This window comes from Taeniopygia guttata, chromosome 14 (genome assembly GCF_048771995.1).
Source record: "Taeniopygia guttata chromosome 14, bTaeGut7.mat, whole genome shotgun sequence".
NCBI classification, from domain to species: domain Eukaryota; kingdom Metazoa; phylum Chordata; class Aves; order Passeriformes; family Estrildidae; genus Taeniopygia; species Taeniopygia guttata.
Window position 1 is genome coordinate 3,282,391 of NC_133039.1, and position 13,097 is coordinate 3,295,487.

The 13,097-nt window shown below is 47.4% G+C and overlaps 1 protein-coding gene across 7 annotated transcripts in view; it reads left to right on the forward strand.

Moving 5' to 3' along the window:
• The window catches only part of ELFN1 (extracellular leucine rich repeat and fibronectin type III domain containing 1), a 104,731-nt gene that overhangs the window by 10,205 nt on the left and 81,429 nt on the right, over positions 1-13,097 (forward strand). For all 7 annotated transcript variants that reach the window (XM_032750984.3, XM_072935500.1, XM_072935494.1 and 4 more), the window contains exon 2: positions 11,841-11,953. The gene's annotated coding sequence lies outside the window, so the exon portion shown is untranslated. The remainder of the gene's footprint in view (positions 1-11,840; positions 11,954-13,097) is intronic.

Sequence of the window (13,097 nt, forward strand, 5' to 3'; positions counted from 1 at the left end):
GGAGTAAAATCAGGGGTGTGTGGAGCAGCACTGTAGGGGCACTTCCCACTCAGCCTTCTGAGCTGCCCCCCAAAAAAGAAGGGTGGATTTGTTAAAGCAATGCAAAAAAGGCAATGATTAAAAAAAGGTATTAAACATCTGATTTGCAATGTAAAAACACCTGTTTCTGCTTTACTCCTGCCAAAAGATGAGTCTGGAAAGCAAACCCTGTAACCCTCGTGTTGGTCTCACCTGCTCAGGGTGAAGCAGGCACAAAGGCTGATGTGGGCAGACATCAGGAGTGTGCCAGACTCGATTTCCATCAGGAGCAGTGGGATGAGGGATGGGACTGCTGGTGGATTGACTGCTGGGGGTGAGGGAGGCACTGCAGAAATGTCACGTCCATTGCTGTCTCCTGGGAAGGTGGTGCTGAACAATGAATTGCAAAGTCTGGTGTGCGCCCCAAGGGGGATGGAGAGCTGCTGGAAATCTTTGTGTTTAAAATCTGGGTGTTCAAGCCAGTCTCTTGTGTTTTCTGGCACCATTGAACTTCTGTGCTGCCTGGTTCTGAGCCTTTGTCCTGTAGGGACTGCAGGGACCTGGCCTGTGCTAGGAGCAGGCTGTGCTTTGCCAGCTGTGCAGCAGAGCAGGAGGAGCTCTGCCTCTGCCCAGCCCTGCTGAGCAGGCAGGTGGGGCTGGAAATGAGGGGTGCACAGAGGGTGGATGGGGATTCACACCCCCCTGAGTCCCTCTGGTGTTGCTCACCTGTCCTGGCTCCTTTTTTACATTGTCCATGGAAATGCTGAAGCCTGGGCTCAGGAATAATGCAACTGCTTCTGGAGAGCATCTACCACAAAGGAGCAAGGGGAAAACTTCAATAAATCAACACGCTTCAACCTCTGTCCCAGTTCACAAAGGAGCTGAAATTGGGCTGTGGAGTTTGTGTAACTGATTCATGTGTAAAGAAAAAGGAGAAATGAGTCTGTGGGATGAGATCCTTAAAGCTTCATTAGAAACCATGTAGTCATTTAGGTTGGAAAATAGTCCAACCATAATGCTTACAAGCAAAGTGAACGTCATGGCTTCATCCAAGTTCAAAGAAGTTTGTCTCTTTGTTTACTGTGTGGGTCAGTTTGTTAATCTTGTTCTTCACTAATGGACTTTATGATCTTGGAGGTATTTTCCAATGCAAATGATTCTATGATTCTCCAACAGTTTTGCAGAAAAGTCCTCTTCTATATTAAAATCTTTCCCAGTTATGAACTAGCTTGTAGGTTCTCTAATACCACATTGGCTTTTAGAAAAAGCCCCAAACTTTCTGCATGGCTTTTCAATAAAGAATGGATGATTCATGTTATGACTGTTTTTTTGTCCATTCCAGTCCCAGCCTTAACAAAACAGCCATGAAACAGCATCAGCTTGTATAGCCCTTATTTGTGGGGTAAACAGAATAACACACTTCATTTTAATGAGGCTGACTTGGGAATTAAGTGTGTGTCACTTATTGATCTTGCTTTTTCTCCCTATTTATTTTGAAAAGCTGTTGTCTTTATTTTCAGCAGGTGAAATCTGAAGTGTTGTTGCAAATGCTGATTTACTTCTGTGGTTTAGATTGCAAGCAGCTCCTCGGAGCCAGGGCTTGTGGGGTCCTTGGAGGTGCTGAGTTACAGGCAATCTGTCCTGCACACAGCATGTAAAGATGGGAAATGATCTCCTGAGCTGGTCAGGTTTTCTGTGACCATCTGAGAACCCCTTACCTGTCAGAATGATATCCAGAGAGCTGGCAGCTGCATTCAGTGGGTAAACCTGGCAGTGAAGTGACATGCCCGGGGTTATCTGGGGTGTCAGTACCAGAGCTGTGCTGGGACCAGTTCCTTCAACACCTGCTTCTGCACTACCCACAAGACTTCCTTGCTGGCTTTGTCCTTAGTTTTGCAGTGCAAGGAAATTCTTGTTTAATTTTAAATGTTCTCCTAAATCTTGGTGACGGCAGATTGACGTAAGCGTGTGCTGGATCAGGGCCTGTTCTCTTATGCATATGGATGCAGACACAGCTGTAAGCCTTTTCCATCCCGAGGCTCCTGCAGGGAAAGGAGAGATCTTCCCTCCCTGCCCATGGGTGTGTCCCCTCTCCCCTTGCACCAGGAGCAGCTCCCGGCCTCCAGTGTGAGAACATGAGGATGAATTTGGGTAGAATGGCTGCTGGCTTGGCTCAGTCATTGTCCATCAGGATTCCTGGTGAAGTCTCTGTGTGTCTGCATCCTCCTGGCACACCTGGGAGCTGGGCATGGCAGCAGGGAGAAAGCCTCTGTGTTGTGGTTACATCTTCCTTGGACCTCACAAACTGGGAAATTCCTTCAAGCTTGCTGCTCTTGAGGGTTTGGGGTGGTATGTCAGCACAAAAGTAGCAACTCTGCATGTTGGCCGTGTCTTGCCTGCCAGCTTGCCCAGGATTTTGCTTTTGCTGGTGTCACCAGCAGCCAAAATGTGGCTGCTGCCTTGGGGTGGGAGCAGCAGCTCCTGAAAAGTGCAGCACACACAGGCTGGGTCAGATGGCAAGGCAGGTTGTGTTCATCCCAGCTGGTCCAAAGCTGACTGGGAAGCCCAGGCTCTGCGTCTCTCTTCATGTGTGACATCCCCTCAGTCACACCATAGCCATGTGCTTGCTCCAGACAGCACAAGCTGCTTCCTCATCCCACTGCCAGATCTGCAACATCCAGGGGGGCTCCATCCATTTACCAGCAGGGATTGTGCCCAGGAAGCTCCTGCATCAACCTGGATGCAGCCTGATGAAACTGCAGGGAGAATATTAAAGGAAAAAAAGGCGGTGGAGAGAACAAGTCAGCCCAAGTCTGTTTATGGTGATTCCATCTTAACTTAAAAAGGATAGCAAAGTATAAACCATTTAAATATTTCATCTGCAGAAGAGCCCTGAATGAGTTTGTACTACGTGTGCATGTGTGATGAATGACTGGGGGTGGCAGCAGGAGGAGCAGCAAGCACCAGCCCTGCTCAGGCCCATGTGCATGTGGGGGAAGTGGTTGTGCTGGTTAAAGTGCTTTACTTAGAAAGGGAATTCATATTTTATTCTTTTGTTGGTGAAAGTTATCACTGTCTTAACAGGTTGGGTGTGACTGTCTGAAGACAAGGGCCTTATCCTGCTCCTTGGTGCTTTCTGCCTGCTGGGTGCCTGGAGACTCTGGAGGATGCTCAAAATAGCCCCAGATCAGAGCTGTGCCTGCCCAACCTTGTGGAGAGTCACGAGGTCACTGGTGTAACTGGGAGGAGAATTTGTCCTTCTAGCTTTAAAAATAGCTGTGTTTTCTTTAATAGCATTTTCCTTGGGGCAGCCAGGAGCTTGCAGGAGTGCACAGCCAGTTGAGGTGCTGCTGAGCGGGAAGAGGTGCCAGGGCATCCCAGTTAATCCCATTTCTAAACCACATTTGTCTCTAAAAATGAACCAAACCAAGCTAGATTTCTTCTTCCTTCCAAAATTTTTTATTTGACTGGCTTCCTAGAGCCAGATTGATGATGGAAAATGCTCTCTGGTATAACTAAATAGGATTCTGTAATCTCCAGCAGGTGAAGTGTTTAGTTAGGGTCCAAGGGTGGTGTTTTTTCATCCCAACTCTGTCTGCCCTTACCAAAATGCGGGGTTCCAGCGATGAGCGATTTGGGGCTTATCTCTGGGAAGTGCCGTGAATGCCAGACCCGTGCTTACACAAGGAGAGAAATGCATGAATTTTTCCACATCAGTAGGAGCTGGAGATTTTGCTGAAGGTGTCTCCAGCTGCAAGGAGCGAGATACAGCTCTGCTGGAGAGCTCCGAAAGGCAGAACTGAGTAGAAAATTTAAATGTGGATTGAATGCCTCAGAAAGCCATCTGTAAGGGAAGGGGCAGGTGCTGGCTGGCTCTTGGCCATGCAACAGGTCACTTGGGCTGCCTGGTTGTGAGGCTGCTGAAGCACAGGCATGGTGTTTAATCTGACCTGGGAGATGTTCACTAGGGAGCCCTGGGCCAGGGCTGTCCCTGTGAGTGCTCTCCATGCACTGCTTGCACAGGGTCTGGCTGGATCAGCTGTTTGAGCCCCCATTTTTAAATGGAAAAGCTGCATTAAAGATTGTCAGGAGCTGGAATGCAGATGGACAGACTGACCACAGCCAGGGCAAGGCGACTGGGATGCAGTTGCCTTCCAAATTCCATCCTGAAAAGGAAAAGCAGTAAGTACAATCTGCTTGCTGCCTGTTAGATGTTGAGGCAATGGCTGAACCTCTTAGCTGATACTACACAGCACTTTTGTGGAGTTACAGGGTGCCTTGGTTGAGCCCCAGCTCTGTCTGGACACGGGGCTGAGAGCTGCCCTTCCTCCTGCTGCCCATTCCATTTTGGCAGGGAGGCTGTGCTGGGCGTTCTGGTGTCCAGGGTGGGTCTGTGCAGGGCAAACCCACGCTGGGAGGGAGCATCACCTCTGCCCTGCTCAGCTTCTCAGGCCTGAGAACCATCTGTGCCCACCCCCCACAGCAGTGGTCGTGGTCAGGGTGCAGCAGTGCCCTTTTTGGGGGTCTCTGCAGCCCCCTGTGCCCCCAGCCTTGCTGCTGCTGGGTGCTGCCCCGAGCATCACATCAGCCTTGCCCCTGGCCGTGCCCCCTCCTCACACCCCACCGTGGGTTTTGTTGCCCAGCACATAGCTGATGTCAATTTGTAAAACAATACTTCAGCATTACCCAGTGAAAACACAGACAGCATTGTACAGCTGGGAGCAGCATTGATTGAAGTGATATTTAATCCAAGGAAAAGACATGATACATAGTCTAGGATTCCTCGCTTATCCATCACATAATGCAGTTCATGGGGATTAAATATCCCTCCTGTAAAGTTGGTTGAGATCAGTGTTATTATTTGTTTTGCAAATGATCCTGACAGTGATGCTGAGAGCTATTGATTACCAATGATTCTTTAAAAATTACTATTATACTGCAAATTACAAACCTTGGGGGTATCCAGTTATATGATAATGGAAAAGCATTGGTGTGTAATGACACATGCATCATAACAAATTTGCTCTGGCTATATAATGGAGATTGAAATGGACATGATTTATAACCAAGAGGATTAGCTGCTTGCCATGATACATCTGAGGTAACATGACAACTGTCTAGTTGTTCATTGTGGAAAGAAGTTCTGATGATTAGAACAATTTAGAAATAAATGAAGGAAGAAAATAAAAGCAAAATCTCCTCTGCTTTTTCATTTAAAATATGTAAACCACTCTTCTAATTAATAAATAGCAAAAATCCCTCCATCACTCTCCCAGGAGCCCCCACAAAGCACTGCACAGGTGCAAACCAAGGCTGCCAGTCCTGGTGGAACTCCTGGGTTTGCCTGGAAAGCCTTCAGAGCTTCTGGCCCTGGCTGTGATGGAAGTGCAAACAAGATCCCTGAATCTGCTGGGAATTTCAATGCATGTGTGCCCTTGAAGGCAGTGGAGGACACTCGTGTTGAGTTGTGTGCTCTCATTCCTGATGATGAATGCCTGATAACACAACTGCTCGTCTTCCAGGCTCTCCTGGTGTTTCCCAGCTCCCGTGCTGAGGACTGAATACTTGATGTGTTTGAGTGGAGCCTGAGGACTGCTTCAGCCAAGGTGGCTTTAGCAGAGTCACAGGAGCCTTGGCTGCTCTGGGGGCAGAGCTGGGTGCTGTGACCTTGCCCTGCCACCCTTGGATGGCACAGAGGGCTGGCAGGAGGATTTTGCATTCAGGAAGGTGTGTGGTGTGGAGGTTAACTCCTGTGGCATCCTGTGTGCTGCAAATACCAAATGCCAGCAATGCAAACAAACCTTTTCCTCGTCACCCAGCTGATCCACAGTGGAGCCCACAGACAGCAGAGCCTGGGTCTGTGTGGGCTTCTGTGTTAACATGCTCAGCTGGGCATGGTGAAATGCATGTCCAGGAGCCAGTGCCAGCAGAAGCTCTTGTCAAACAAAAGGCAGGGAAAAACAGTTTCTCTTCTTCACCAGCACCTTCTCAGCATCGTTTGTCATGAAGTTGTTTTGCACTGAGAGTCACCACGCTGCCAGTGTGGAGAAATAGCCCTGGACAGGAGTCCTCCTCCACAGTCACTCATTTACTTTTGCCCTGTGCTCTTTTATTTGGTGCTGCAATAGTAGGGACACTTGCCCAGTCATTTCTTTAAAGAATTTTAGCACTTGATAACACAGCTCTTCAGATGGGGGAAGAAAGAGGTGCATACTTGTTTAGGTATTATTCTGTACAACAGCTGAAGATCCATCTCCAGCCTCCCATGAATCCCACTGGCTCACTTGGGAGTGGGATGGAGGAAGTTTGAAATAAGAAAAGGTAACCTGGAACCCACATGAACGAGTGGTTGATGGGAGGTGAGTGCATCCCTGAGCACGAGCAGCACTGTGCTGTTACCCACCTTATCCAGAGGGATGACTCCCTCTGCCTGAAATGGAAGCAGTGTCCTGGGATGAGGCTGCCAGGCTTCCTCCCAGAGTGAGGAGGAGCAATGGCTCTTTGAGACCACACCATAGAAACAGTTTGTGAGATAAAAATCAGTGCAGAGTAAAATTATCCTCTCTGTGGAAGTGCTGGCCCTTGACTTGCAATAAAGCACTTGTGCTTTTTACTCAGCCCAAGTCCTCTGCAGGTCACCGTGTGCTGTGCCCTGTCTCGTGGCCTGTTCCTGTGTGTGCTGTGCTTCAGGGGTAATCAACAGCTGCAGAGATGCTGTTTGTTTTTCCAATAAAAATGAAATCCCAGTGTTTTGTCAGTACTTCATATATGAAAGTTTCTGCTTGTGGAGACAGAGAGCTTTCCAGAGGAGCTGCAGTTTCAAGATTGTAGAGGAAGGTGAACCAGGAGGAAAGGACTCTGGGACTCTGCAGCTCAGTTCCTTTTTTGAAGCAGGACTTTGGCCAGTGGTGACTCAGGTTGGCGTTGGCTTTGTCTGGACAAGTCTTAGAACTCCTCCTAGGGTGGGTCTAGGTGGTGGGCTGACTGCTCAGGTTCCTGAGGTGTTTGGGGGTACAGGTCATGGGCTTCATCCTGTGACTGCAGACCCAGTGTGAGATCCTTTGGCACTTCAGAAAGAAGGAGGGGCGAGGACCTGAGCTAGAGAAGTTGTAGGGCGTGGGGGAAAGGGCTGGTTTTGGCTGTTTGTTCATCTTCTTTATCACTCCCAGCTGAAGCTGGGTCAGGGTACAGAACTGGACAGGAGATGCCCTTACCCAGAGCGTGCCTGACCTCTGCACAGATGTGCGCAGACATGAACGTGCTCAGAAATGATGTTTTCCCCACCATTACCTTTGTAGATGACCTGCCCTGATGTCTTTGATCCAGGTGAGAGGGCTCTCTTGCAGGAGCTCTTTGACTAGCAAACACTTCACAGTGGCTCAGGGGAGGCTGGAGTGGCAGAAGAGAGCCCTTGTTCCTCTCAGCTGCTCTGGGTTGGGTGGATCTAAAAGTAGCAGGTATGAATGCAGCTGTCATTACCTTAATGCTTTGTATCACAGCTGGAGTGGGACACTGTCACATGTATGGATTCTGGGAGGTCTTTTGATCCAGCATTGTATCACGTTTTATGACAAAAATCAGCGTAAAATGGTTGTGGTTGAGCTGTGTCCTTCAGCCCAGTAACTGGCTGCACAAGTCACTGAGTCAGTGTGCACAGCAGCAAAGCACTATTTTATATTACTGGGTAATGCATAATTCAGGAGGGACCTCTGAGTGACACGGGGACAGAGGGGCCACACAGCTGTCACTGCACTGTGTGAATCAAATTGGCTGGTGAAGGCGGGGAGTGCCCCCTGTCCCCTGAACACTCTGGGCAGAACCTGCTGTCCTTAGACCAGCATCATGGGGTTGTGTTGTGTGAGACACACGTTGGGGCAGGATTTGCTTCTCCTTGGAAGAGTTTATCTGGAAAATGTGGGTATATAAGCATTTCTGGGTGAAGTACCCCACCCTGGACCATTGCCTGTCTTTAGGTGTGTGATAGCATCTCCCTTGCTGGGACAGAGTGGGGCAAAGGGAGCCTCAGGGACAATGTGGCCATGGTTTAGAGAAGTTTGTAAGGGATTTGATGACAGCTTAGGAAAACTTCCTCTCCTGAGTGCTAGTGATAACTTTCCATTTGTTTCTCTGCCGTTGTAATGGAAGTCCAAGTGCTACACAACTGCAGAGCTCCTGACACTGGAGCAGCCAGCATGCACCATTTCTCTGGAAAAAAGGATCCATCCAAATGGTTCCTTTATGTCATGCTCTAATTTTGCTGCTGTTGGTTTATTTTTGTTTTTGGCTTCTTTTATTCACGGTATTCTTAAAACTTCCCTTTCAGGGCTTAACAGCTTAACCATTTCAAAATCATGCCAAGCGGAAATGTAGCATACGATTTTCTCACTAAACATTGTGCTGATCGCTCAAATGTATTCTGGATTTGTGGAAAAGCTGCAAAAAACTGGGATGAAAGAGAGGGAGAATTAGCACTCAAATGAAGAGCCAGGTCTTTGCATGATTGGGAAAGGTCTGTGGAAGCAAACAGAGTGCTCCTGGTTACCTTCTTGCTCTGCAGCATGCCTGGCATTGCTCACAGCAGGATTGGTGGGCAGGCAGGTGGTGAAACACAGGTCTCAGTCTTTAAACGTGGGTCTTAGTCCTGGTTGTTGGTCCCTGATATCTGAATTATGCCCCAGGCTCTGGGAGCAGATTCCTCTCTGGGCTTCAGCAGCTCCTTCAGTCTCTTGGGCCTCCCTCTCTTCTTCACAGGAAAGGGATTATAGTGCCAAAAATAGCCTGTTTTCCTAGGTGGGCCTCTTTGTGACTCTCTTCTGTGAATTATGTCTTTCTCCCTGTTCCTCCAAGTGAAATACAAAGGAAATGTGATTCACCACCAGTGCTGATGTGCCAAGGCAGCAGGAAAGCTGCTGGTGTGCAAAGAATGCTTTGTACCTGCACATGTGCCCTTCTGACACACAGATCCCCTGCCTGGGCTGGTGCCTTCCTGCTCTGCTTGTCCTGCTGAGTAGCTGGAGGATTCAGGGCAGAAATGGCCCTGCTCCTGGTGCTGATGGAGCACCTCTGATGGGAGCAAATGCCACTTTTGGGAGGCAAAGTGTATGTTGTGTGATCAATAGACAGTCCTGTCCTGTGAGAACTGATTTGGGATGGGTCTGTTGCGACTTTTGTTTGGCTCTTGCTCCTGCAAGGAGCTGCATTTTCCCAAGGAGAAGGGCAAGGGACACGTTTGGAAATGCAGACTTTCTCTTGGAACTAAATTATCATCATCTAATGACTGCTGTGACTGCTGCTGAGCAAACCTGGGCTCTTGGGGTGGTCACAGGGGTGCAGACTGGCACAGGAGAAGTCAGATCGGTGTTGGCAGAGCTAGGAGGCTTGTTTTAGTCCTGACTTTCAAAGACAAGGATAAGAGAGTTTTTTTGGGTTTTTTTTTTGACATTTCTGCCTTTTTATGCTTGCTTGCATTAGAAGATCTTTACGGGTTCCCACTACTTGCAGAAGATGCCTGTGGGACCTTGAGCTGCGGAGCTGGGCTGCAGACCACAGCTTACAGATGCTCTGAGATGGAATTTGCTCTTTTGTTACAGCTCTCAGGCTTGTGAGGTGAAGTGAGGGACAGCTGATGAATATTAGTAGCTTTAAAATTAATATTGCTCTTTAGAACATTTAATCTTTCATTAACAGTGTATATAACACGTGCTGGGGTGCATGCAGACCAAGGAACACTCAGGTTCCTGCAGTGCTACAGCTTGGGCAGCTGTGAGTTCTGTGAGCAAGGGATTTTCCAAATCAGCAGAGGATGTGGAGAAGGGGTCAGTTTGATTTCCAGAAGTCTCATTTGTGTAAATCCTGGACAGGGGACAGGCAAGACCCTGTGCCCTGCCAGAGCTGTGTGTCTTTGAAGCAGTTCCACATCCCTGCCTGCACCACAGACCAAGAGCTGAAAATGGCCCCTGATTTATTTATTATATTCCTGGGAGACAGGGGGGCATGTGATGGTCTGGACAACAAGCAGAGGTGAAGAGCATGGCCTGGGTACAAACCACAGTGAGGGTGCAGATTGTGGACATGAAGTGAGAACGCTGAGGGAGCGACCGCTGTTTGAAAAACCTCGTGATGCAGGAGAAGGGAGTAGAAGGATTCCTCAATTTGTCTCCTTGCCTCTCCCAGGCAAACCCTTTCTGGCTGATGTGGTTGGCATATGCAGAGCATCTTGGCTTGGTGCTTCAGTGGATGGTCTCCAGTTCGGGTAATAGCTCAGTGGCGGGGGGGAAGCACTAGGGAGCCCAGGGGGCAAAATGTCTTGCCATGATCTTCAAAGAACAGGAAGGAAGAGCATTTTTTCTGTTCTTGTTCATATTACAGGAAATTTCCCCACTCTTCATTTCAGTTAATAACCACTGGGGCAAGAGGCTTTCCTAGCTCGTAGGGGAGCAAATCTGAATAAACCAGTAACAGTCATGTTGTTGAAGAGTGGTTCCTCTTGAGTTGTTTTTCCACTGTTTGCATAAATAAGACAATAAGAAGAGCTGCTGAGATAGTTGGCAGAGAAATGGATCCCCCAGGAGATTGGGACGATGTTGTTTATTCGCGGGAGATGCCTGTGCATGAGGGGTCAGTCCTGCAGTTCTGTAGAGAGAAGGGAAACAAACATTCTCTGTTCTAGCACTGGATTCATTGCAAGGAGGTATGCCAGAGATCATTAGTGCCACAGCCACCATGATCTTTTGCTCAGATTAGTTTTCTCTTTTTAAGGCAAAAAAAAAAAAAAAAGAATAATGGCAGGTTCCTGTTAGATCAGATATGGACAAAGTAATAGCAGTATCACAGAGATTGAGGTCTGCAAGATTAAAATGTGAAAGGGAGGAGAAATGATAGCTTTGGTCCTGCTTGCTGTTACAGCAGCCATGTGAATAAATGACTCTATGCAGATAAGCAGGGCAAAAATAAAAGGGATGCTTAGGACAAGACAGCAAAAAAAAAAAAAAAAAAGGGAACTAATCAGCGGATTCAACCACTGTAATAATGCAGTAAACATGGAAAATTACATTATATTAGCTCCTCTGCTTCCCCTTGTAGACACTAGCCACAAAGTCATCGATAGGTGATTCCCTGGGAAGGTGCAGTGCTGCAGAATCCGGAGCTCCCTGCTCCTGGGGGAAGGCGTGAGTGATGCTAAAGGGGAAAGTTGACTTTTGAACTGCCTGAGGAAGAAGTGGCTCAAGTGGAGCTGAGGAAAATCTCACAGCTCACCAAGTTAAAAATCTGCTCCCAGGAAAAGGATGGCCGGTGTGTTTGTCCTCAGCGCTCAGTCAGCTGTAGGGTTTGTGCTGAGCTACAGCTTAATTGCAGTCCTAGGATGTTCCCCTGATGCGGGAGAAATTGGTCTGCTGCAGATTTTTTATTTATATATATATATATATTTCTTTTTTAACTAGTGAACTGATTTCCATTTTGTTCAATTTCTCACAAAGAATGACAAGTAGCCACTGCAGCTTTTCCCTGCGTTCAAGCAAAACCAGCATGTAACATTATTTGCAAATTAGCTTCATCCCTCTGGCTCCCAGTTAAAGCAGGAGCTGCTTGGTCCAGAGTTGCTCCCAAAATATCCATTTAAACCATGTAATGATTCTGACTCTCTCATGCATAGTAGATGAAAGACGATCCGCGATTTATTTTTGAAGCTTTGAACCCCAAACATGGTCAATCATAGAAAAAAAGATTAAAAAAGGAGGAAGTCATGATAATGCAAAGCTGGGAGAAAAGCAGCCCTACACTTCACAGTAAAATCCGTTTTCTTTGCACTTTTTTATTAACAGCTTCAACTATGATCAGTGCATAAATCTACCTGCAACACAGGATGTTGGAAAATTACCGAGAGACAGCAACGTCCTCCCTGCTGCTTGTTGAGAAAAGAAGGATGCACTTTCAGGTATGGGCTGGAAAATTGTTTCATGCTCTGTTCCCTATTTGTGTTTCACTAAGCTTGCTCATTGCATTGATTAGAGGGGGGAAATAAGGTGTTTGCAAAAGGGAAACTTCAGAAGGGATTCTCTAAACTTGTCTCAAGCCACAGATAAGTGTCTGCCTGCACCCAAGTGAAGCCGCAGGCGGCGGGAAGACAAGCACAATCAGTATGATTGATAAGCAAGCTTCATTTATTCAAAAATCCTGTCAGTTTATATAGGGTTTGCTACAAGCAAAGTCAGCAACAGCTCTCATTGGTCAATTTACAAAGGTCTTTAGTTCTTTTTAGCCTATGTGCATTTACAGCTATAGCTAGGTTTCTTAAGCCAAGTTTCTCATCTCTGGTCACGTCGTCATGGTACATCCCATCTTCTCTGGGCACATCTTGTCATACAGCTTATTCTTGTACAAGCATATCTCCAAGGATATGCTCATCCTTATTACCTCATTCTGACCTTGTACTATTTCCCAGGCCTAGGCAGACCTTGTACAGTTACCCAGGCCTAGACACAGAGCCTATTTCCCAAGCTCTGTTCCCAGGCCAGATACAGCCCGATTCTGATTCTGGGGTCTTAGACAGAGGTATCAATGAATAACTGTCCCATTGATCCATGACCCCTCTCTTGCAACCATTCTCCAACACCCAAGCAGTGCAAGGATCTTCAGGCTCTAGTGGGGGTTAGTGGTGGCATTTTGTCCTGCATTTGCTGTTGTTCTTTCCCTGCCCTGTGGAGGTTTTTGATCCTCCTCCTTAGTGAGAACCAGATCAGCTCTGCTCTGGGTGCTCCAGCAGCATGTGGAAGCAGAGCCCTGCTGTCACTATAGGACATGTGAAAGCACAACATGAGCCACCTGCTATTTTGCAAGGTAAAAGAGAGAGTTTATTTTCTGACTCCAGTATTTATACTTTTCCAAAGGTGACAGTGGATTGGAGAGTGAATGGGCCACCTCTCCAAAGACATTGGACAAACCACTAGTACATCAAGTTTCTCTACCCTTATGAAGGAACGCAAAACAATATGTTGTTTACAGAAATTGTGTGGGAAAGTTTTCTAACAGAATGTAAACTCAGAAGGCTTTAGAAAAACATAAGAATCGGGGCGACACCC